General features: G+C 45.7%; 1 protein-coding gene across 6 annotated transcripts in view; it reads right to left on the bottom strand.

Moving 5' to 3' along the window:
- Positions 1–22,701, bottom strand: part of TLN2 (talin 2) — a 499,060-nt gene extending 476,359 nt beyond the window's left edge. For 4 of the 6 annotated variants that reach the window (XM_055537745.1, XM_055537738.1, XM_055537740.1 and 1 more), the window contains exon 1: positions 22,545–22,701. The gene's annotated coding sequence lies outside the window, so the exon portion shown is untranslated. Of the gene's footprint in view, positions 1–21,015; positions 21,160–22,544 lie in introns of those variants that run through there. The other 2 variants (XM_055537739.1, XM_055537743.1) reach the window with 1 other exon arrangement.
- Positions 22,702–23,015: the final 314 nt, after the last annotated feature.

Genomic DNA, 23,015 nt, shown 5'->3' on the forward strand with positions numbered 1-23,015 from the left:
TAGTCTAGATCATCTGCATCTCTCATTTTACTTTATTTTTGGCTATGCTGTGTTTTCATCGCTATGTGAGGGCTTTCTCTAGTTACAGCCGGGGGTGGGGGGGCCTCCTCTCCAGTTGCAGTGCTTGGGCTTCTCACTGCGGTGGCTTCTCCTGTTGTGGTTTGCAGGCTCTGGGGCACACGGGCTCGGTAGTTGTGGCTCACAGGCTTAGTTGCTCTGCGGCATGTCGAATCTTACTAGAGTGTGGATTGAACCGATGTCCACTGCATAGCAGGTGGATTCTTAACCACTAGACTACCAGGGAAGTCCTGCATCTCTCATTTAAAACTCCCAGGCAGCCAGGGGCAGTCCTTACTTCCTTTACATTGTTCTCTTCAGTGAGAAAAGAACTTAAACATCTAGTAACCTAGCTCCTGCTTCCGGGGGTTAGGGTGAGAGCGCATTTAGAGATGTGCTCCCCCCAAACTTTTCCAAGTCTTGGCACACCTGGAAAATTATCCTCTTTGTCCAGCCTGAGCTCTGCAGGCCCTGAGAGCCAGAGGAAGGACGGGGGCATCACTGTCTCAGTGAGCTTATGATCATAACCCAGCTCCCTGGCTAGAAAGAGCTGCTCCCACCTCAATCTCATTAGTCAATGAGCAAAACCAACTAACACAGCCCTCCAATACATTCCTCCATCGTTCTTCAGATGATCCAAAACACAAGAGAAAAAAAAAAACATTCCAAACTCCCATTCTGAGGTTGTCCACAAAAGCCACTGCAGCACAGTGGTGAGAAATACAAACATATTTACTCACCCTAACAAATTACAGATAATTACCATGTGCCCAGAAGCATGCATAGTATGCTTTACATTTATGATCTCATTGAATCTTTGCAACAAATCCTTGATTCGTCTCTTTTATTGAGGTTACTGACGCTTACAGAGGTTAGATGACTCCCGCAAGGTCACACTCTGAATAGTGGTCACCATATTATAGGTTCCTACATGTAACCCTTTGTGACACTCAACCCTGTCAATTACAAATTGGCCCTTGCTGAGGGCATTTGCCATCTGCCTCTATGGAGATCAAACCCTGTGCCTTGCAGCTGTTGAAGTTCGACATGCCCTGAACGGAATTCAGGGTGGAGAGTGAAGCACTCTGTGCTCCAGGGAAACTGGTGGAACAGGTCTTTAGATAGATGTTTTCAGAAACTGACTTCATGAGCCCAATCCTTGCATCTCCTCATATCTAGAAAAGCACTGAAAACCTTCATGATGATATCAGCTCTTTGTGACTAGCAGAAAAGTAAAATATGTGCTTGACTCATTGAACTTCCCCTTCACCAAAATCACATATATCAGTCTTCCCCCTCGACCTCTACGGAGCAGTTCCTCAGAACTATCTGAAGTGCTGTCTACCGGGCTGCAGTCCTCATTTTGACCCAAATAAAACTTAACTTGAAACTCTCATGTAGTGCATCTTTTTTTAGTCAACAACCCTCTTCTGATTTGTTTTAATGCCTCCTGCCCACACATACCCTCCCAAACTGTGCTTTCCATGAAAGCAGGGCTCCGGTCTGGGCCATATCCACCATGCATGCACCTTAGAGACACTCAGAAAACGACCTGCCAAACTGATGAATGATTTCAAAGCCAGGGCTCCTCCATGATAAAAGAATGCCTCCACTCTACAAGGCTACAGGTACACCTAGGTTTAAAACACCCCCAGCTGATAACACATGAATTTACAAGACCTAAGTTGAAAAAAAGATGGTGAAGGGCAGTGGTCTGGGAGTCAGAGGCATGAAGGAAGGATTCTTCTCCCATTTCAGCCATGCTGACCTCACATCTGGACAAGCCACTTGGCCTCACGGAACTGAACCTCGCTTTCTCCATCAACATGATGGTTTTATTCATCCCCCAAACCTTTGTGAACTTCCACCATGCACTGAATGTGGCACTGAGATGAAAATTATCAAGATGGGTGGGAGGCGACTTCCCAGGTGGCTCAGTGGTAAAGAATCCTCCTGCCAGTGCAGGAGACATGGGTTCAATCCCTGATCTGGGAAGATCCCACATGCTACAGAGCAACTACTGAAGACCACTTGACTAGAGACCATGCTCCACAACAACAGAAGCCATCACAATGAGAAGCCCACACACCACCACTAGAGAGTAGCCCGCACTCACAGCAACTAGAGAAAAGCCCGCGCAGCAATGAAGACCCAGTACAGCCCACACACAAAAAAAGAATGGGTGGAAGGCAAATCCCATCCCTCAGTCCTGTGCCGTCTCCACTCCTCCCACCCCACTAAGGACCAACAAAGGTAAAGCACACAGAACATTTTTCAAACAGGGATGGAACAAAGACGAACCCAGGGGAGTCATCTGCATCACAAACGACATCTTGAATTCAAAAATTAATTCACAAAAAGAATGGGTAAAGTGACAAGTCCCCCAGCACATTTTTTGGAGACAGGTTCATTTAAGTATTATTATGTACAGTAAATTTCACCCTTTTTAAGTGTAGAGATTAATCGATTTTGACAAACACATGCAGTTCCTGCAGCAATGTTAAAAATAGATTATTCACCTCTAACTTTCCAAGAATACGTTACATGAAGTAAAGAGGGCACATATGGCTTGATGACACAAAATTAACTCTAGCTTCTCTTTCTAAAAGTAATGGTCCCCATTCTGCCAGAAAGAAGAACCTAGAAGTGAAAATCTTGTCTTTGGGGGAAAAAAAATCAATTTGTAGATACATCTACAAAGCAAGGAATGGAAACTACCAAGATATACTGGTCAATGCAGTTTAGTTTCCTTTACTAATGGGAGAGTCCCTCCCCTTGACAACACCCCCGCTCATATGAAAGCATTTACCTTTTTTTTAAATATACAAATGGAGCCCAAGAATACAAACCTATTTCTACCACAGGTCATCTTTAGCCACTTGTGCAGTTTAAAACCACAAAGCCTCCTTGAATTCATTCCAAAAATCTCTAATAAGTTTCACATGACTATCAATGCTCCAAAGGAATTTACCTGGACAAGGAGCATAACTTTCATTTTAAGACGTATCTTAAAACGAATTGCATGAGCTTATGTACAAAAGGGAGGGAGGTGATTATTCAACTAGAATGCTAAAAATCTGTTAAAATTACATCCCAGCTGCAGAACAAGGTCCTGGTAACTTCAGACTACAAACAGAATTACAAGTCGGAAAATGGCAACAAATGCCACTGTAAACAATCTAACGGTGTTTTGTTAATTTTATTTTTATGTATTTATTGTTGGCTACACTGGGTCTTCGTTGCTACACGTGGGCTTTCTCTAGTTGTGGTGAGCAGGGACTTCTCTCTAGTTGCAGTGCATGACCTCCTCATTGCGGTGGCTTCTCTTGTCGCACGTTCACAGGCTGCAGAGCACCAGCCCAGTTGTGGCACACAGGCTTAGTTGCTCCATGGAATGTGGGATCCTCCCAGACCAGGGGTCGAACCCACGTCTCCTGCATTGGCAGGTGGATTCTTAACCACTGGACCACCAGCAAAGTCTCTAACAGTGTTTTTAACCTTACTATTTGACTGGACTCGGGTAAAAACTACAGGGTTTTCCAAACCCTGGCTGAGTGGCACTGAAACCTCAGTATCCCCAACAATCTTCTGATTATGAAAACACCCTATTTTGGGGTCCCACACAGATCTACCAAATTAGAATACCTGGGGCCTGGGCAACTACAGTATTTAACCTTCATCCTTTAACCTTATTCCTGGGTAATTCTGATCATACTTGACCTAAGGACCACATTCTAAGAAATACACTAAGAGAGCATGTGTTTTGTTATACAGTCATCAAAATAAAGTCAAGTTGGTGAAATAACTTGAACATTGATCTTGAGTATAAGTTATATAATCTACAGGCTAATGGCCAAGGCTTAGGAATGTTTTTGTGATTCACAGAGAATGTCATTGTAATATCAACAGATGAACTACACAGGGATAATCTTTCATTAATACTGGGTTGCCAGTTCTGTGGTCCCCAGACTTGTATCTCAGAATTTTTGAATACCACTTGAGAAAAAAAATCTCTAGGGCTGGAGCCTAGAAATCCAGGTTTCAAAATTTTCTCTAGGTGTTGCTTCTGTACTGGGCACTCGCCACCACACTTTATTTCCTGTGAATCCATTTTATAACAATGAATACTTAACAGTCACAAAATTTTTCTTGTCCTCTTGCCAGCTCTATTTCTGCCTTGATAATGCATGCAATGCTTATGTGCTACCACAAAGGCAACAATTTAACTCTCACCCGCTCCCCACCACGCTGCAAGGTGCATCTGTACAGCACGGAAAGTTCAAGACAGATTTGTTGTCCATTAGGTGAGAGAGTGTGCACAGCCTGGCAGCCAGAGGCCCTCCTCATCAGTATGGTGGCAGGGGTATGATCTACGAAGGTGCTTCTAGGCTCAAAGCACCCCAATTCCAGTGAGCGCCTTCTCAGGATGTCTCCAAGGGCCTCCCAAAGCCGCCAACAGAAAAACGTGAACTTGGCAGTGTTGGTGGGTTCCCTCCCGCCAAAAGTACCTCCATGGCACAGTGCACTCATTCTCACATATTGCAGTGCATCCAAAAATCTCCAGGGGAAACAATAAAAATACTTGGCTGTGTGTGGCTGCACAATACGGCATGTGCGATCTTAGTTTACCGACCAGGGATCAAACCCGTACCTTCTGCAGTAGAAGCATGGAGTGTTAACCACTGGACCTCCAGGGAAGGGCCCAGAAACAATAAAAATACTGCTTCTTTACTTGCAACCTCAGCTTCTGGTTCAGTAGCATTCCACAAAGTCTTCTAAATCTTAGTATTTTCAACGAGTCTCCCAGGAGATTCTCATGCATACCAAGACTTGAGAAATCACCACTGTTATAGGAGACATCTAAGATACAGAGGAGAAAATCTGAACTTAAAACAAATGTACCCAGTGTTTAGTGCGTAAACCTTGGAACATATCAATTTCCTCAAAGTAGAAATAATTCCTGCCTGCCATGGCTGTTCTGATAGCAGAAAATACAGACAAGACCTTAGGAAAATATAAAGTCCCAGGTGTAGGTCAATGAAACTGTTAGGTGCAGAATGACAGGCAAGGGTCCCTTAGCCTAAAGAGGTAACTTCAGTAACAACCATTCCATGTCAGAGGCAGACTCTGAGAAACAAGTCTGTCTAACAATGTGTTACGCCTTGAATTGCATCCCATCAAAAAATAAATGCTAGAGATTTCCACGGAGTCTCCCCTGATAGTTCTTTCCCTGTCAAAGAGAAAGGCTGACCTAGAACCACTTGGGCTCCCATTAAAAAAAAAAAGAGGGAGGTCCAGTGGTTAAGACTGTGTACTTCAATGCAGGGGGCGGAGGTTCAATCCTTGATCTGGGAACTAGATCCCACATGTTGCACAGTGCAGTCAAAAGAAAAGAAAATGTTGGAGTCCTAACCCCCAGAACCTCAGAATGTGACCTTATTTGGAAATAGGGTCTTTACAGAGGTAATTAAGTTAAAATGAAACTGTTAACAGTGGGCCCTAGGCTCCCCTGGTGGCTCAGATAGTAAAGAATCTGCCTGCAATGCAGGAGACCAGGTTTAATCCCTGAGTTGGGAAGATCCCCTGGAGAAGGGAATGGCAATCCACTCCAGTATTCTTGCCTGGAGAATCCCATGGACAGAGGAGCCTGGCGGGCTACAGTCCATGGGGTCACAAAGAGTCGAACAGGACTGAGCAACCAACACTTTCACTTTCACTCCCCTATCTGCTGTGACTCATGTCCTTATATTGATAAAAAACAGAGCTGCCTAGGGAGAAGATGGCCATTAACAACCACGGAGAGAAGCCTGAAATAGATGCTTCCTCGAAGCAACAGTTAGAACTGGACATGGAACAACAGACTGGTTCCAAATAGGAAAAGGAGTACGTCAAGGCTGTATATTGTCACCCTGCTTTTGATGTATGCAAAATACATCATGAGAAATGCTAGGCTGGATGAAGCACATGCTGGAATCAAGATTGCCAGGAGAAATATCAATAACCTCAGATATGCAGATAACACCACCCTTATGGTGGAAATCGAAGAAGAACAAAAGAGCCTCTTGATGAAAGTGAAAGAGAAGAGTGAAAAAGTTGGCTTAAAGCTTAACATTCAGAAAACTAAGATCATGGCATCCAGTCCCATCACTTTATGGCAAATAGATGGGGAAGAGTGGAAACAGTGGCAGACTTTATTTTTGGGGGCTCCGAAATCACTGCAAATGGTGATGGCAGCCATGAAATTAAAAGATGCTTACTTCTTGGAAGGAAAGTTATAGAGCAACCTAGACAGCATGCTAAAAAGCAGAGACACTACTTTGCCAACAAAGGTCTGTCTAGTCAAGGCTATGGTTTTTTTTCCCAGTAGTCATGTATGGATGTGAGTGTTGGACTATAAAGAAAGCTGAGTGCAGAAGAATTGATGCTTTTGAACTGTGGTGTTGCAGAAGACTCTTGAGAGTCCCTTGGACTGCAAGGAGATCCAAGTAGTCCATCCTAAGGGAAACCAGTCCTGAATATTCATCGGGAGGACTGATGTTGAAGCTGAAACTCCAATACTTTGGCCACCTGATATGACTCATCTGAAAAGACCCTGATGCTGGGGAAGACTGAAGGTGGGAGGAGAAGGGGACGACAGAGGATGAGATGGCTGGATGGCATCACTGACTCAATGGACATGAGTCTGAGTAAACTCTGGGAGTTGGTGATGAACAGGGAAGCCTGACATGCTGCAGTCCATGGGGTTGCAAAGAGTCAGACACGACTGAGCGACTGAACTGAAATGTACACAGCTCTTAGTAGGAAACAACTCTTGCCAGCACCTTGATCTCCAACTTCTAGCTTCTGAAACTGAGACAGTAAATTTCTGCTGTTGAAGCCACTAGCCTGTGGCACGGTGATGAGGGGGCCTTAACAAACTCAATCTGTCAGGTTCCAACCCAAGAGCAAAGTGCCCTTCTCTGGCTCCTTCCATGAGGGACATTTGGCCACCTTATGCATCTCAGATTCCACAGGGCTTGTTCTCATATCTTCATCAGGTATATTCATAAAATTATATTTAGTCTACTTGTCAGTCAGGACCATCAGATACCCAGCTCTTGGGGGGCAAGGCATCACAGTCTGGGACCTGTAGCAACTGTCAGAAACTCACAGCTCCAACACTTCTGGAAGTTCACCAGCCTGAGCGCAAGCAAGTGATTTTTCATTCTGATAAAATAGTGCAAACCCACCTTACATAGCCAATCAGACTCCCTTTTTTCTTCTATCAGCACCTATGGGCAGCTTTTCACTTCCAGTGGTCTGAGAGCTAGTAAGTTACCTTCAACATGAAGGCACCCAGAGACCCTAAACAAGAGGACCCATAAAAGCCCTCGGGACATGATCCTCTCAAACCGAACACAGCTTTCATTCTTGACTAAGTGGCAAAACACATTGGGAAATGCTCCCAAAGAAAATATACAGTCCTGCTAATATGCATTACACCCAGAACCCCACAAGATCACAGTCAGTAAGCAGAGGGAGTGTGGGACAGAGAAGAGCGGACTGGCCTGGTTGAAATGATTACGCAGCCTCAGGAAGAAGCCATGTCTGTCTAGAGTGCAAGGCTGGCAAGCATCACCCCTGCTGGGCAGATGTCCCCAAGGCCCTGGCTGATTTTACCCTCTTCATACCCTTCCTGGGCAACGTCTCCTAGAAGGCTCCCTTTGTTGTTCGGTGGCTCAGTCATGTCCAGCTCTTTGCAACCCCAAGGACTGCAGCACACCAGGCCTCCCTGTCCTTCACCATCTCCTGGAGTTTGCTCAAATTCATGTCCATTGAGTCGATAATGCCATCCAACTGTCTCATCCTCTGTCACCCCCTTGTTCTCCTGCCCTCAATTGTTCCCAGTATCAAGGTCTTTTCTAATGAGTTGGCTCTTGGCATCAGGTGGCCAAAGTAATGAAGCTTCAGCATCAGTCCTTCCAATGAATATTCAGGATTGATTTCCTTTAGGATTGACTGGTTTGATCTCCTTGCTGTCCAAGGGACTCTCAAGAGTGTTCTCCAGCACCACAGTTTGAAAGCATCAATTCTTTGGCACTCAGCCTTCTTTATGGTCCAACTCTCACATCCATACATGACTACTGGAAACAGTGTCCAGGTCCCGCTCGCCAAGATCCCAAATCGAGGGGAGTCTGGGAACTAGCACAATCAGCATGCTTAAGGAGTTTTCTCAGTGATTTTTTTTTAATATTTATTTATGTATTTGGCCGTGCTGGGTCTTAGTTGCAGCCCTTGGCATCTCCAATCTCCACTGCACCATGCGAGATCTTTCAGTTGCAGTGTGTGGGATCTAGTTCCCTGACCAGGGATCAAACCCAGGTCCCCTGCACTGGGAGCACAGAGTCTTAGCCACTGGACCACCACGGAAGTCCCCACTGGTGATTATGATACATGCCTAGAGCCTAGAATCATAGTCATGAATTAAAGTGAGGGTTCACCTGGACATCCCAGAAAATGGAAGCTGTGGTGGTCAGGAGGGTGGGAATTCAGAGCCAGTTGTCCCAAGGGACCCCATCAGTCACATTCTCTGGGACTCAGTTCTGTCCCTGTCAAAGAGAAAGGCTGACCTAGAACCACTCAGGCACCCTTTTAAAAATAAATAAATAAATATAAAACACTGATAATAAAAATAAAGAGGTCCCACAAGACATCACTCTTTCTTCTTGGAAGTACTAGACTCAAGGGCTGTGTGGTGCACATCAGGCTGCCCGTGGCTGACATCTTACCCACAGGAAGAGCTCCTTCACCCCATGGGGAGGGCCCAGGAGTGACAGATGCTAAGCCCAATGTAGAGCCCTTCAAGGAGAAAATTAAGCCTCTTAAAGTGCCCTTGATGTAATCTCTCAAACCCAGGAATAAGCCATACTCTTCTTGGAAGATTTGCCATGCATGACCTCAGGCTACACTCAGGAAATATCTCCACTTAAATCAAACTAGGTCCTGGACACGGATGCCAAGCAATTAAATGGGCAGTCGTGAAGCATGCAAATAGAGAGAGAAGACAGGGCCTTGATTTAAACACACAAAGTCTGGAGGCTGAGAGAGTAGTGCAGAGGGAAGCATAGAACACTTCACCCATCTGCAGGAATTCACTCTGCGAGGGCCTCAAACACTGTGCGAGGAAAAAAGAGCCGTCTCTCCGTGTGGTCAAGTGGACTCTGGGGACGAGTGATGAACCAAGACAATTCACCAGAACATTGAGGTCAATGATAAACACTTAAGACAAGTGAACTTACGTCTTCAACCCAGCGGCAAGTTAGCAAGCAGACCACTTAAGAGCCCCTCTTCAGAGATAAAAGCGAGAGGCAGCCATTTGTCTCGGTCTAGCTGTCCTCAGCAGGTGCTTTCCACCACTAGACAAGTATTTAATAAGGACAGGCTTCATTCATTCAGTGCTTGGACTCCCTAAATCTCAGCACATGACCTAAGAAACACTGTCCCCCAGAGACACTGCTTTTCTACCTCAACACTACTCTCTTCCTTAACTCCAATCTGGAAAACAATAATTTTTCCTCACACAGGGCTAACTCTATAATCAACAAGTTTTCCTCACCAATTACTCACATTTTTTTTGTCGAATGAACCTATCTATGAAACAGAGACAGACTCACAAAGAACAGACTTGTAGCTGCCAAGTGGGAGATGGGGGTTGGGGGAGCGGGGGGAATGAACCGAAAGTCTGAGATTAGCAGATACAAACTAGTACAAAGAATGGGTATACAAAGTCCTACCACACAGCACAGGAAACTACAGTCAATATCCTAGGATAAACCATAATGGAAAAGGACATGGGAAAAAAAGGTGCGTGTGTATATAGATATATATATAAAACTGAATCACTTAAATGTATAGCAGAAATTAACACAACACTGTAAGTCAATTACATTTCAATAAAAAAATTTTGTTGTTGATGATCTACCATGTGCCAGATGTTGTTTGACTCTTGTGGACAGGGTGCCATGGATGGTTTCTCTCACGAGCTTACATTCTAGTGCCATGAGACAGGCATGCAATGAATCATGTATGTAATACAGGCAGACCTCATGTTACTGCACTTGGCTTTACTGAGCTTTGCAAATGCCACTATTTTTACAAACTGAATGTCTGTGGCGACCTTGTGTTGAGCAAGTCTATCAGGACCATCTTTCCAAAAAACATTTGCTCACTTCCTGTCTCTGCACCACATTTTGGTAATTCTCACAATATTTCAAACCTTTTCGATATAATTATATTTGTTAAGGTGATGTGTGATCATTGATCTTTGATGTAACAATTATAATTGTTTGGCAGGTACCATGAACTGCACCCAAATAAGATGACAAACTTAATAAATGTGTTCTGGCTGCTACGCCAACCAGTAGCTCCCCATCTCTCTCCTTCTCCTCCAGCTTCTCTATTTTCTGAGACACAATACTGAAATTAGGCCAATTAATAAGCCTACAAAAGCCTCTAAGTGTTCAAGTGAATGGAAGAGTCACACATCTCTCACTTTAAATCAGAAGCTTGAAATGATTAAGCTGAGTGAGGAAGGCGTGTCAAAAGCCCAGACAGGCCAAAAGCGAGGTCTCTTGAGCCAAACAGCCAAGCTGTGAATGAATGCAAAGGAAAAGTTCTTAGGGGAAATTGAAACTAATACTTCAGCGAATAGACAAATGATATGAAAGGGAAACAGCTTTATTGCTGACATGGAGAAAGTTTTATCAGTCTGGATAGAAGATCAAGCCAGCCACAACATTCCTTTCAGCCAAAGCCTAATTCAAAGCAAGGCCCTAACTCTCCTCCATTCCAGGAAGGCTGAGAGAGGTGAGGAAGCTGTAGGAGAAAAGCCTGAAGCTAGCAGAAATAGGTTAGCGAGGTTCAAGGAAAAAAGCTGTCTCCATAACATAAAAGTGCAAAGTGAGGCAGCAAGTACTGATGCCAAAACCTGCAACAAGATATCCAGAAGATCTAGCTAAAATCATTAATGAAGTCGGCTACACTAAACAACAGATTTTTCAATATAGATAAAACAGTCATACTAGAAGATATCATCTAAGACTTTCATAGCTAGAGAGGAGAAGTCAATGCTTGGCTCTGCGAAGGACAGGTTGACTCTCTTTTTAGGGGCTAATGCAGAGGATGACTTGGAGTTGAAGCCAATAATCAGTTACCATTCTAAAAGTCCTAAAGCCCTTAAGAAAAAGACTCAAGCTATTCTGCCTGTGCTCTGTAAATGTATCAACAAAGCCTGAATTACAGCACACCCAGTTTACAACACAGCTTACTCAATATTTTAAGCCCACTGTTGAGACCTACTGCCCACAAAAAAAAAAAATTTCTTTTCAAATATTACTGCTCATTGACAATGCACCTGGTCATCCAAGAGCTCTGATGGAGACATACAATGAGATGAATGTTTTTCATGTTTACATCCATTCTGTAGCCCATGGATCAAGGAGTCATTTCAACTATTAAGTCTTATTCTTTTAAGAATTGCATTTTATAAGGCTGCAGATGCCACAGACAGTGATTCCTCTTATAAATCTGGGCAAAACAAACTAAAAACCTTCTGGAAAGGATTCACCATTCTAAATACCATTAAGAACATTTATGATTCGTGGTAAGAGGTCAAAATAACAACATTAACAGGAATCTGGAGAAGCTGATTCCAACTCTCATGGATGACTTTGAGGGTTCAAGGTTTCAGTGGAGGAAGTAACTGCAGATGTGGTGGAAACAGCAAGAGAATTAGAATTTGAAGTGGAGCCTGAAGATGTGACTGAATTGCTTTGATTTCATGAGAAAACTTGAATGAATGAGGAACTGCTTCTTATGCATGAGCAAAGAAAGTGGTTTCCTGAGATGGCATCTGCTCCTTGTAAATATGCTGTAAAGGTTACTGAAATGACAACAAAGGATTCAGAATATGACATACACTCAGTTGAAAAAGCAGCAGCATGGTTTAAGAGAACTGACTCCAGTTCTGAAAGAAGCTCTACTCTGGGTAAAATGCTATCAAACAGCACTGCCTGCTACAGAAATCATTCATGAAAGGAAGAGTCAAGCAATGTGGCAAACTTCATTGTTGTCTTATTTTAAGATGTGGTCACAACCACCCCAACCTTCAGCCATCACCTCCCAAATAGGTTAGCAGCCATCAACATCAAGGCAAGACCCTCCACCAGCCAAAAAAAAAAATATGACTTTCTGAAGACTCAGAAGATGGTTAGCCCTTTTTTGCAATAAAGTCATTTTTAATTAAGATATGCACATTGGTGTTTTTTAGATGCAACGCTACTGCACACTTAATAGACTATGAAAGTGAAAATGTCAGTAGCTCAGTCATGTCTGCCTCTTGGTGACCCCGTGGACTGCAGCCAAGCTCCTCTGTCAGAGAATTCTCCAGGCAAGAATACTGGAGTGGCTTGCCATTTCCTTCTCCATGGGATCTTCCCAACCCAGGGATCAACTCAGGTCTCCCACATTGCAGGCAGATTCTTTACCATCTGAGCCACCAGGGAAGCCTATTTACTATACTATACTATATACTACATGTAGCCTATATACTATAATAGACTATAGTATAGTATAAATATACTTTAGGAAACCAGAAACTGTGTATGACTCACTTTGATATTCACTTTATTGCAGTGGTCTGGGACGGAAGCTACACCATCTCCTAGGTATGCCTGTTATCAGGGGATACCACGTGATATGAAAACAAGGAAGAGGCTGAGAGCAGGGACCAGGGGGAGCTAGGAAGACCTCTATGGAGGCGATACTGGAACAGACTCCCAAGTCAAGTGACGTGTGAGAGAACAGCCCCCACCTTCAGAAGCCAGGAGGAGGAGATCCAGCAGCAGAGAAGGAGTTGGAACAGCCTGAGTGTAGGAGGAAAACCAGGTGAGGACCGTGGCGCAGAAGCCAAATGAAGACAGCCAAAGAGAGAGCTGGCGAGCTGGCTACCTGCTGCGGAGGCCACAGGCAATGACAACTAAGCGCTGGCCACCAGTACTTTCTGTGAAGTGATGGGACAGAAGCCAAATTGGTGGGTTCAAGACAGAATGAGAGAGGGAAATGGAACAGAATGTATGACAATTCTTTTGGAAGATACTGACTCCAAAGGAGAATAGAGGAATTGGGAGAACCGTCAACTGGGATATTGGGTTAAGAGTGTTGTGTTGGTGGTACTTTTCCCCTCAAGATGAGAGAGACTACAGTATGTTTCTCATGGAGATGATCCATCAGAGGGAGAAGGCTGATGGTGCAGAAGGGAAAGAAGATTCATGCATGAGTGAGAGACTTGCATGCCAACAAGGAACAGGCTCCAGGGCTGTGTGGCTACAGTGCAGGTAGGCTAGCAGATTTAGCATGAGGAAATGATGAAACTACTTCCCAACCGCTTCCTTTTTCTCAGTGAAATAAGCCAAGTCATCAGCTGCCAGTGAGGTGGGGACAGAAATATAGTGGGCTCCGCAGTGCCAAGAGTCCATCTGGAGGTTTACGGTCATAAATAAAAAGTGAGATGATGCAGGATGGCTGGTTTTCTCCAGCCAGGTTCATCAGCCTGAGGCAGGAGCAGGGTGGACAGAGGATGGGGTTTTCCTAGGAAAGTAAGATGAAGGGAGAAATAGTCAAAGAAGTTGTGGGGTGTAGGCAAGCACCTTGGGGTGGTGGTTGAGGGTGGGGCATAGTGGGAAGAGATAATAAGGGTGATAGAGGATGAAGAAGTGCAAGGGTCACCAGGTCAGAGCCCCTTGGAGGGTGCAGGCTGGGTGCACTTGGGTAATAACAGGAATAAGGCGAAAGAGAAAAGGTGAGGGTCAGATGGGAATGCTTGTCAAGATTTTGATGGAGGTACAGTTATTGGTAATGATAAGGTCTACACTTGCGATTGCAAGTTTAGTGGGTAATAAAATCAATTTAGCTGGTCATGACCAGCAATTTTTTTTAATGAGACAAAATAAAAAGTATGTGACTACATTACACCTAGTAAGGGTAAACACTGTTTGTGAAACCTGGTTCCGTTGTATGTATATTTGCATTGGGTCATCACATAAGATGTATTTCTCCTATAAATCGGGGTTTAAAAAAAAAAAACTCCCCCAGGACACCACGGCAAGGTTTTCTCTATCATGACACTGCTTACGTTTTAGACCATGTAATTCTCTACGTATGTTGGGGGGGAGCGGGTACTGGGGGAGTGCATTATACAGTGTTTGCCAACATCCCAGGCCTCCACTCACTGAATACCTGCCGCACTTCCGTGTCCCCTCAAGGTGTGACAGACAAAAATGTCTCTGCATGCCTGTATGCTCAGTTGCTCAGTTGTGTCCGACTCTTTGAGACACTATGGACTGTAGCCCACCAAGCTTCTTTGTCCATGGGATTTTCCCGGCAAAGAATACTGGAGTGGGTTGCCATTTCCTCCTCCAGGGAATCTTCCTGACCCAGGGATTGAACCCAAGTCTCCTGCGTCTCCCGCATTGGCAGGCAGATTTTTCATCACTGAGCTACCCGGGAAGCCCTAAAATGTCTCTGCTGCTCCTGCTGCTGCTAAGTTGCTTCAGTCATGTCCAACTCTGTGCGACCCCATAGACGGCAGCCCACCAGCTCCCCAGCCCCTGGGATTCTCCAGGCAAGAATACTGCAGTGGGTTGCCATTTCCTTCTCCAATGCATGAAAGTGAAAAGTGAAAGTGAAGTCACTCAGTCGTGTCCAACTCTTCTCGACCCCATGGACTGCAGCCTACGAGGCTCCTTCACCCATGGGATTTTCCAGGCAAGAACACTGGAGTGGGTTGCCATTTCCTTCTCCAAAATGTCTCTAGACATTGCCAAATAGCCTCTGGGTGGCAAAACTGCTGAGAACCAGCAGTCTAAGAATAACTGTGGGAGGGATGGCTGAAGTAGACAGAAGAAAGGATAACTAAAAGAGAGTTGGTCAAAGGACTGAGTTGGGTGGACAATCTATATAGATGCCCAAGTTACCAAAAATGTTGATCAGAGAAGGGACTGTGGTCCAGATGAACACCATCTTCAAAGAATGAGGCAAAGTGACCCTGAGGACTGTAGATGCATGTTCTCTACCCCAGCTACGTATTAGAATTACCTGGAGAACTTACCCATCAATGTCCAGGCCCCATCCAGACCAACTAAATCAACATCCCCAAGTGATCCCAACACATGGCCAGGGTGAAGAACCCTACAGAAGGGGTCCACCCTCCAGGGGTGTATGATGAAAAACGATAAAACAGGAACCAGAGACTAATAGGCTTCTCTGCTTTCCCATGAGAATCCACTACAGAATATTTAAAATAAACCTGAACTTTGACTTTCACTGTTGATTAACCACACATCCATGTATGAAACATCATTACATCCCCAAACACCTACATCGGATACAGACAACAGTTCAGTAAAGTAACTCAAAGAGTTCTTTTTCTCAGCTAGGTGAAACTGATAAAACTGAGTTAATTTGCCTCGCCTGGCATTGTAACTTCCATCCATGAAAGGGTAGAGCACTGGCTGGACAAGAACACAACAGCTGCAAAACACAAGAAACTGTTCCCCTACACCAGTGGTTTGCAAAGTATGGTCCAGGACCAGGAAGATCAGTGTCATCTGCGAACTTGTTAAAAATGCAAATTATCAGGCCCTACCCAAGACTACCCTGGTGGCTCAGATGGTAAAGTGTCTGCCTGCAATGCAGGGGACCTGGGTTCAATCCCTGGGTTGGGAAGATCCCCTGGAGAAGGAAATGGTAACCCACTCCAGTACTCTTGCTTGGAAAATTCCATGGATGGAGGAGCCTGGTAGGCTACAGTCCATGGGGTCGCAAAGAGTCAGACACAACTGAGCGACTTCACTCACTTTACTCACTCACCCAAGACTTGCAGAATCTAAAACTGTGGCTCAACAAAATGGGTTTTAACAAGTCCTCCAGGTGATTCTGATGGTGAAGAATCACCATCTCCTGCGTGCAATGCAGGAGACCTGGGTTCAATCCCTGGTTTGGAAAGATCTCCTGGAGAAGGGAATGCTACCCACTCCAGTATCCTTGCCTAGATATATCCTTCCCACAGATGGGGAAGCCTGGTGGGCTATAGTCCATGGGGTCTTAAAGAGTCAGACATGACTGAGCAACTAACACTTTCACTGCACAGGGGATTCTGAGGCATTCACACCTGGAAACCACTGAATCTAACGCACGGCTTTCAAATTTGCAGCACAGCCCTGGCTTCCAAGCGGTTGAGATTCTGAGTGTCCCACCAGCATTCAGAGTCATGTGATATGTACTTTTTAAAATGTGAATGGCGGTTCCACTGCTTTTGAAAGTTTCACTTTTTTGGTAGTAACTGCCAAGAACTCAAATACTATCAAATTTCAAAAAACACATCTAGAGGCAGAATTGAAAATGGTACACAGGTAGAGCAATCAGCTAAGCTAAGGATAGTGTGGATGGAGACCAGGATTCAAATGCCAGCAGAGTCATTTAGCAGCGATGCAGCAGCAGCAGCAGCAGCAGCTCTGGGCTTCCCTGGTGGCTCAGATGGTAAAGAATCTGCCTGCGATGCAGGAGATCCAGGTTTGATCCCTGGATAGGGAAGATGCCCTGGAGAGGAGAATGGCTACTCACTCCAGCATTCTTGTCTGGAAAATTCCACGGACAGAGGAGCCTGGCGGGCTATAATCCATGGGGTTGCAGAGTCTGACATGACTAAGCAACTAACACACTCATGTGTGTGTGTCTCTCTCTCTTAGGCTCAGGAAAACCAAGTTTGAGGACATGCTGCCTGTCTCCTGGAAGGCTCTCCAGTTGGCCAGAAGACCTCCCCTCTACCTTCAGAATGGGATCAAAGAAAGTCAAGGAAAAGGGTTTCACAAACTCTTATCATCACCCTCCTGGGAGACAAAGGTAAATAGCTCTTCTGGAAGCCAAGGCTTATACTGAAGGATTTCACTTAAAGTTGGGAAATCTCAGAATTTTAGAAGATAATTGAAAGTTTCCAAAGAGACAAGAGACTGCTGCAGAATGGATCAGGAAAAAAAAAAAAAAAAACAGAATATTGCCCAGTTTTTGTTTCTAAAATGGTTCCAGACAAATTTCCTATTCATTAATCAAATAATTCTTTAAAATGTTTTCATATAAAAAAAGCTTGAATGTTTAGGCAAGTAAACCATTCAAGGTGTATAGGGAGCAAGTTAATCACCCCTCTGCCCCACAGCTAATTTTAAACAATATTAGGTTTTAATGTGTCCTTCCATATCTTTCTTCAAGGTCATACACATAGGGCTTCTTTTTTAAATCAGAAGTAGTATCATACCACATATGATATTTGGCAACTTGATTTTATTTACATATATCATAGACATCCTTCACAAAATAATCTCTCTATATATGGATGAGAGGGTCCATATATATGGACCCTATATATTCATCCTACTGATGGAAACTCATAATGCTTCTAGCTTATTTACTGTAGTAATCTGGCAAAAAACATCCTCACACACAGATCCCTACATGCTGTTTCTACTTCTGCAAGAAAGGATTCCAAATACGTGACTGCATACACAAATATACACATTCCAAATTTTCACTGAAACTGTCTGCTTTCCCACAAGGTTGTACCCATTCATACTCCCACCGAGAGTCCGAGGGCTGCCCCCAACCCACCTAACAGAGGATGTTACCAACCTTTAAAACACACACTAATTGGATGAAAAGAAAACTAACAGTTCTTGGCTTTTTAATTTGCATTTCCCTGACCGTGATGTGTTATGAGAATCTTTTCACGTTTATGACCATTTGTATACCCCTTATCTTGAGAATTGCCTGTTCACATCCTTTGCATATCTTTGATCATGCTGTCCTTCAAGTACTATTTAATCTCATACTATTGCCCTCCTCCACCTCCCAATCTACAAGATGCATAAAGTATAAAAGATCATGCTCTAGGAACTGGGTGTGTGGGGTGAGGCCAGGAGATGTATAAGTACACAATAAACCCTCAAAAACAATCAGAATAGCAGTGAATAGCAGACTTAGAAAATTTTGTTTGAGTGCAGCTAAAAGAGTAAAAGGGAAATACAAACATTCACTTCCTGTTCTACATATTCAGAACAACATCACTTTGGATGAAATTTAATTGTTGGTTAACGGAGAAATGAAACATTGTCCTAGCGCTAACTCTAACGACCCACTGTGAAAGAGTGGCAAAAAAGCCCTCTTGATTCACAGCTCTGGGTGGTACATAAACAAAGGCTCTCAAAACCAAGTGACACCTGCCACTAAGCCACAGGCTTGGTCAACAGACAGGTGAAGTCTATGTTAAACATTTTGTTCTTTTCTTGTTTTATCTCCACTGCCATCCAAGATTTTTTTGCCTTTGAAGATTTCCTGCTTATTGAGGAAGGGAATTGAGGACAGCCTACAGGGGAGTTTGATAGAGTTCAGATTTCTTAACTCTTTTAACTTTAGGCAAAACATCTGGTTATAACCAGCATTTATCCCCATTATTTGTAATAGTTCTGTTTGGCTTATATTTTAACTAGTCTCCTTATTAAATATAAGAGTAATAGGATTAAAAAGTTCTGGGGGAAAGTACTGTAATTAAAAAGGCACCAGTTGGGTATATGTTAAGCTGTAATTCTGGTCCTGCTTATTAAGTTTTCCTTCTTGTCTTTAATTTTTTTTTTAACCCATAAAAATAACTTTGAATTACTTAACTCTTTTTTAGTACTTCCTGTATTGGCTAATTCACCACCTCAAACCTCCAAGAAAACATTATGACTCAAAAGTTCTGAAGTAGTAATGTCAGATATCACAAGTTTTAGACACTGTCCCAAGAGTCTGGGCATGCCACACACACACCACAACACACACACCACACAGTAACTTGACAGGCAATTCTCCAAAATGAATAAGCATTTCTAACCTCTTGAAGTTATAAAATCTTAATAGGAAAAAATTGCAGGAACTTTGATCAAGCCAAGAAGTTATAATAAGAATCAGGCTGCTAAGTCACTTCAGTCATGGCTGACTCTGTGCGACCCCATAGATGGCAGCCCACCAGACTCCCCTGTCCCTGGGATTCTCCAGGCAAGAACACTGGAGTGGGTTGCCATTTCCTTCTCCAATGCATGAAAGTGAAAAGTGAAAGTGAAGTCGCTCAGTCGTGCCTGACTCTTAGCAACCCCATGGACTGCAGCCTACCAGGCTCTTCCGTCCATGGGATTTTCCAGGCAAGAGTATTGGAGTGGGGTGCCATCGCCTTCTCTGAACAATCAGGCAAGAGGCAACAAAGCACAATTTGTAACACTTTGTTAAGAGAGGCATAAAAAATATATATATTGAATGAAGATACAAGGGTTTATAATAAAACTTTTTTAATTTTTAATTTTAGCTTTATTGAGAATACTTCTTTTAGATTTTTATTATGTAATGTTTAGCACATGCACAAAAAATATGTGACATACATATAGTTATAAAGCACAATATTAAGATGAATAAATACATCTTTAGACTTTTTTTTGTCTGAGCAGTTGGTAAAAATTTAAATTGTTCACCACCTATAACCATCCTTAACTGCTCTTGGAAACAAATGATCTGCTGGTAACAGGGGGAGAAGGAATGGGGGAATCAGTATAATTTGAGCTATAAAAGAAACTAGACTAAAGCAACTAACACACACACACCTCTTGCTAAAACCTGACTTTGCTTAAAAATACTTTAGGGAATACTGTTTGAAAATCCCCAAACAAGTAGATTTAACAGTAGGTGAATTCAAAACCCATATAAATAAGCCTATGCCTATAAAGAATATCCCCAATAACTCAATGAACAGGGCCAAGTTTTAAAAGTGCACTTTCCCTTTGGAGGTAAAAGCACATCAATGCCAAAAACAGAACCTCTAATAATTCTTCAGTACTCCTTGATGACCTGAGTGGGCACAAAGGCAGAGAGAATCCAAGGACTTCCCCAATCTGAGGAGCCCTGTGTTTTCTGATTCAAGGTACCATTTCTAAGACTGGGAAGTTTACAAAAGGGATGGAGGCTTTCAGCAACTAATTTGATTCTCTCCTAAATTAATTACGCTAATTCTAGAAAAATGTATCTTAGGCTCAGGTGGTTCTCCACAGTTCTAGGGCTCAGTGAAAACAAAATTAGCATTTTTGCAGGTATCCCTCCTCTCTCAAGGTCATGTGTCTTGTCACATCCACGGCCCCTCCCGGGTTTTTGCATATGTACCCCAAATCGGCCAACAAGGAAGATAAAATGTTGGAAATTCAATGCCTGACATTCTCACTGGATAGTGTTTATTGAAGGGACAGACGTAAGAGCAGCCTAAATCCTGACATCACAGGGCACATCTCTGAGATGAAAGCCTCCCCCCTCCCCCACATGCTCTCAGTGATCCCTTAAAGCCTTTCCAATGATGAAGCCCCAAAGTGCTGACATGACCTCAATACTATGGCATCATTTCTCTCGCCAAGGAAAAAGGCTGGCACGTTCCTGCCAGCGAACTGTAGGTCAGCCAATTCGCCCTTCCCCTGCCCCTTCACAAAGCAGAGATCACAATCTATCTCAAAAGTAAAGATTTCCCCACCGCCCCCCTCCCGAGAAGTCGCCAACTCCAAGCTCTGAAGAAAGGAGAATAGCGCTCAACCTGACGAATGTCACCACTCAGCACCCCGGGTTCTATCAGAAGCCAAAGTTCAGTGGTATTTAGAGCACCGAGCTGCTTGTAATTTATTATACCTGGGGGTCCAGTTCTCCAGAACACCCACCCCGCCCCGCTACTCTCGCGTCTTTAAATGCGTCTCGGACAACACCAACACTTTCGCTCATTTCCCTCTCTCATCGTCTAGAAATAGCCAGAGGTTAGTTTTCACCACGAGACAGGCATTCTGAATCAATCTCCTTTTCCCAAGTCACCTGGGTTCTTCACGGGCAGCAAAAATCCAAGTTTCCCCACGCATCCCGTGAAACCCCAACTTCTGGAAATGTCCCCCTGACCTCGCCTCCGCCAGCTGGCACCGCGGCGAGAGCAGAGCACGCAGCCGCGGGCGCTGCTGCTGTCGCGGCCGCAGCCAAAGAGGAGAGAGGAGGCTCGGGCTGGTCTTCCGCCACGGGGTCACCGCAAACCACGGACGATAACCGGGGCTCCTCCTCTACGCTGGGAGTGAGCTCCCGCGCTCTGATGGGCACCCAGGAGGGTCCTGGCGCCAGCAAGACGGTCCGCACCGGCGCCCGACCGGGAAAAGCGGTCAAGCGCACGGCTCCAGCGGAGCGCCCCGGCGGCCGCGGCCGCAGGAGAGGGGCGTGTTCCTTGCGCCTCGGAGCCCGACCGCCGCGTCTCGGCGGGACCGTGGACCGAGGCAGGCAGAGCACGCAGTCTCTGACGGCGGCTGTCGGCCCTCAACCCCGGCGGGCCGGCCTGGCGACGCGCTGCAGCCCGCGCGCCCTTGCGAGGACAGGCGCGGTGCGCGCCCTGTGGAGCCGCCTCCTTGCCGGCCTGGGCGCACAAACTTTCCCGGGGAAAACCGCTCCAGCCTCTCCTGCCGGGGCGCCGCGCTCTCCCCCCGGCTCACCAGCTGTTCGCCCACTCCCCTCGGTAGCCAAGACCCACTGAAAATATGGCGCCCTCGAACGTCGCTCCTCGGTCCCCTTGGGGAATCCCGAAATGCCGGTGTCCGGGACCCCCGGCTCCCAACGGGGGCGAAATTTCAGCTCCTGGGGCCAAGGAAAGAGAGGGCGCCCCTGGTCCAGCGCGAGGACAGCGGCGGCACTGAATCCCAACCCTCCCCTCGCTCTTGGTCCCCCAGCTTCCAGCAGTTTGCTAGTGGCGAGATTGCCAAGTAACAGAATCGTGGAATCTGCAGGTCTGAGAGTCCAGGACTGGGAAAGGAGCTCCGCACCGGCCGGCTGTCTTTGCCCGGAGCCCGGCCGCAGACTTGTTTGCAAAGTGGCGCTGGAGTCGGGGCGACCAGTGCTGGAACGAAGCCGCTCTGCCCGCGCCAACTCTCCCGGCGCGGGGGCCCGGCCGGGGCCGAGGGGACACTCCAGACAGGCGGGGCCGCTTTTCAAAGCCCAGTTACCGGAAACCCAGGGGGAGCCCCGCAGGGGACCAGCTGCCCACAGCTAGGAATCCGCTCTCGGGAGCCGGCTGTGAGGCTGTTTGCAAACCGCCGCGCTCGGGTCCAGTGCAGTGAAACATACATGTGCAATAGACAGGTGCATTAATTTCATTTTATTTTTATTTTCCTGCAAAAAGCTCCTTAGAACATCAAATCTGGGAGCTTTGCGAGGTTTTTTCTGCATTGGCATCACTCACGAGATGCAAAAGGAAGGGGAAAACCACCCACATTTTCCTTCTGTAAAGGGGAGGGAAAAGACACGAGAAATTCATGCAACGTGCATGCAGCTGGAGGAAGAGGAAAACCCGAGTGAGCCGTGCGCCTTACCGGGGGATGCATTTACTGTCTCATTGCAGAGCGCCTGCCTCGGAGTGCAGCCGGCGTCCCCCAGCGCGCCCAGCGACCGCTCCGCTCCCGCAGCCGCCCCAGCCGCTGCCGCCGCCGCTGGCTCCAGGCGCGGAACAAGAGCCGAGGGCGAGCGCGAGCGCACGGCCCGGGAGCGCCGGGAGGGCAGGAAGCGCGTCATCACTCGGGGACGGCGCGGCCCCGCGCGGCTCGGGTTCGGCTGCTGCGCAGCACGGCACCGAGATTGGGCAGGCACGGGCTCCACCGGGCATCTCTTAGGTCTCTAGTCAGCCGTCCGGTGCTGGGAGATTTCGGGGGCAAAAAGGGGCGCCGGCCGAACTGTCGCAGACCTCGGGTCTGCTGTGTAAAAAGGAAGGGAATGCACCGTCTTGGGGAATGGGGCCCCTGGGTCCGCAGAGCGCTTCCCCAAACCGCTGGCCCGCCGCGGAGGGG

This window comes from Bubalus kerabau, chromosome 10, assembly GCF_029407905.1.
Source record: "Bubalus kerabau isolate K-KA32 ecotype Philippines breed swamp buffalo chromosome 10, PCC_UOA_SB_1v2, whole genome shotgun sequence".
In the NCBI taxonomy this organism is placed as follows: Eukaryota; Metazoa; Chordata; class Mammalia; order Artiodactyla; family Bovidae; genus Bubalus; species Bubalus kerabau.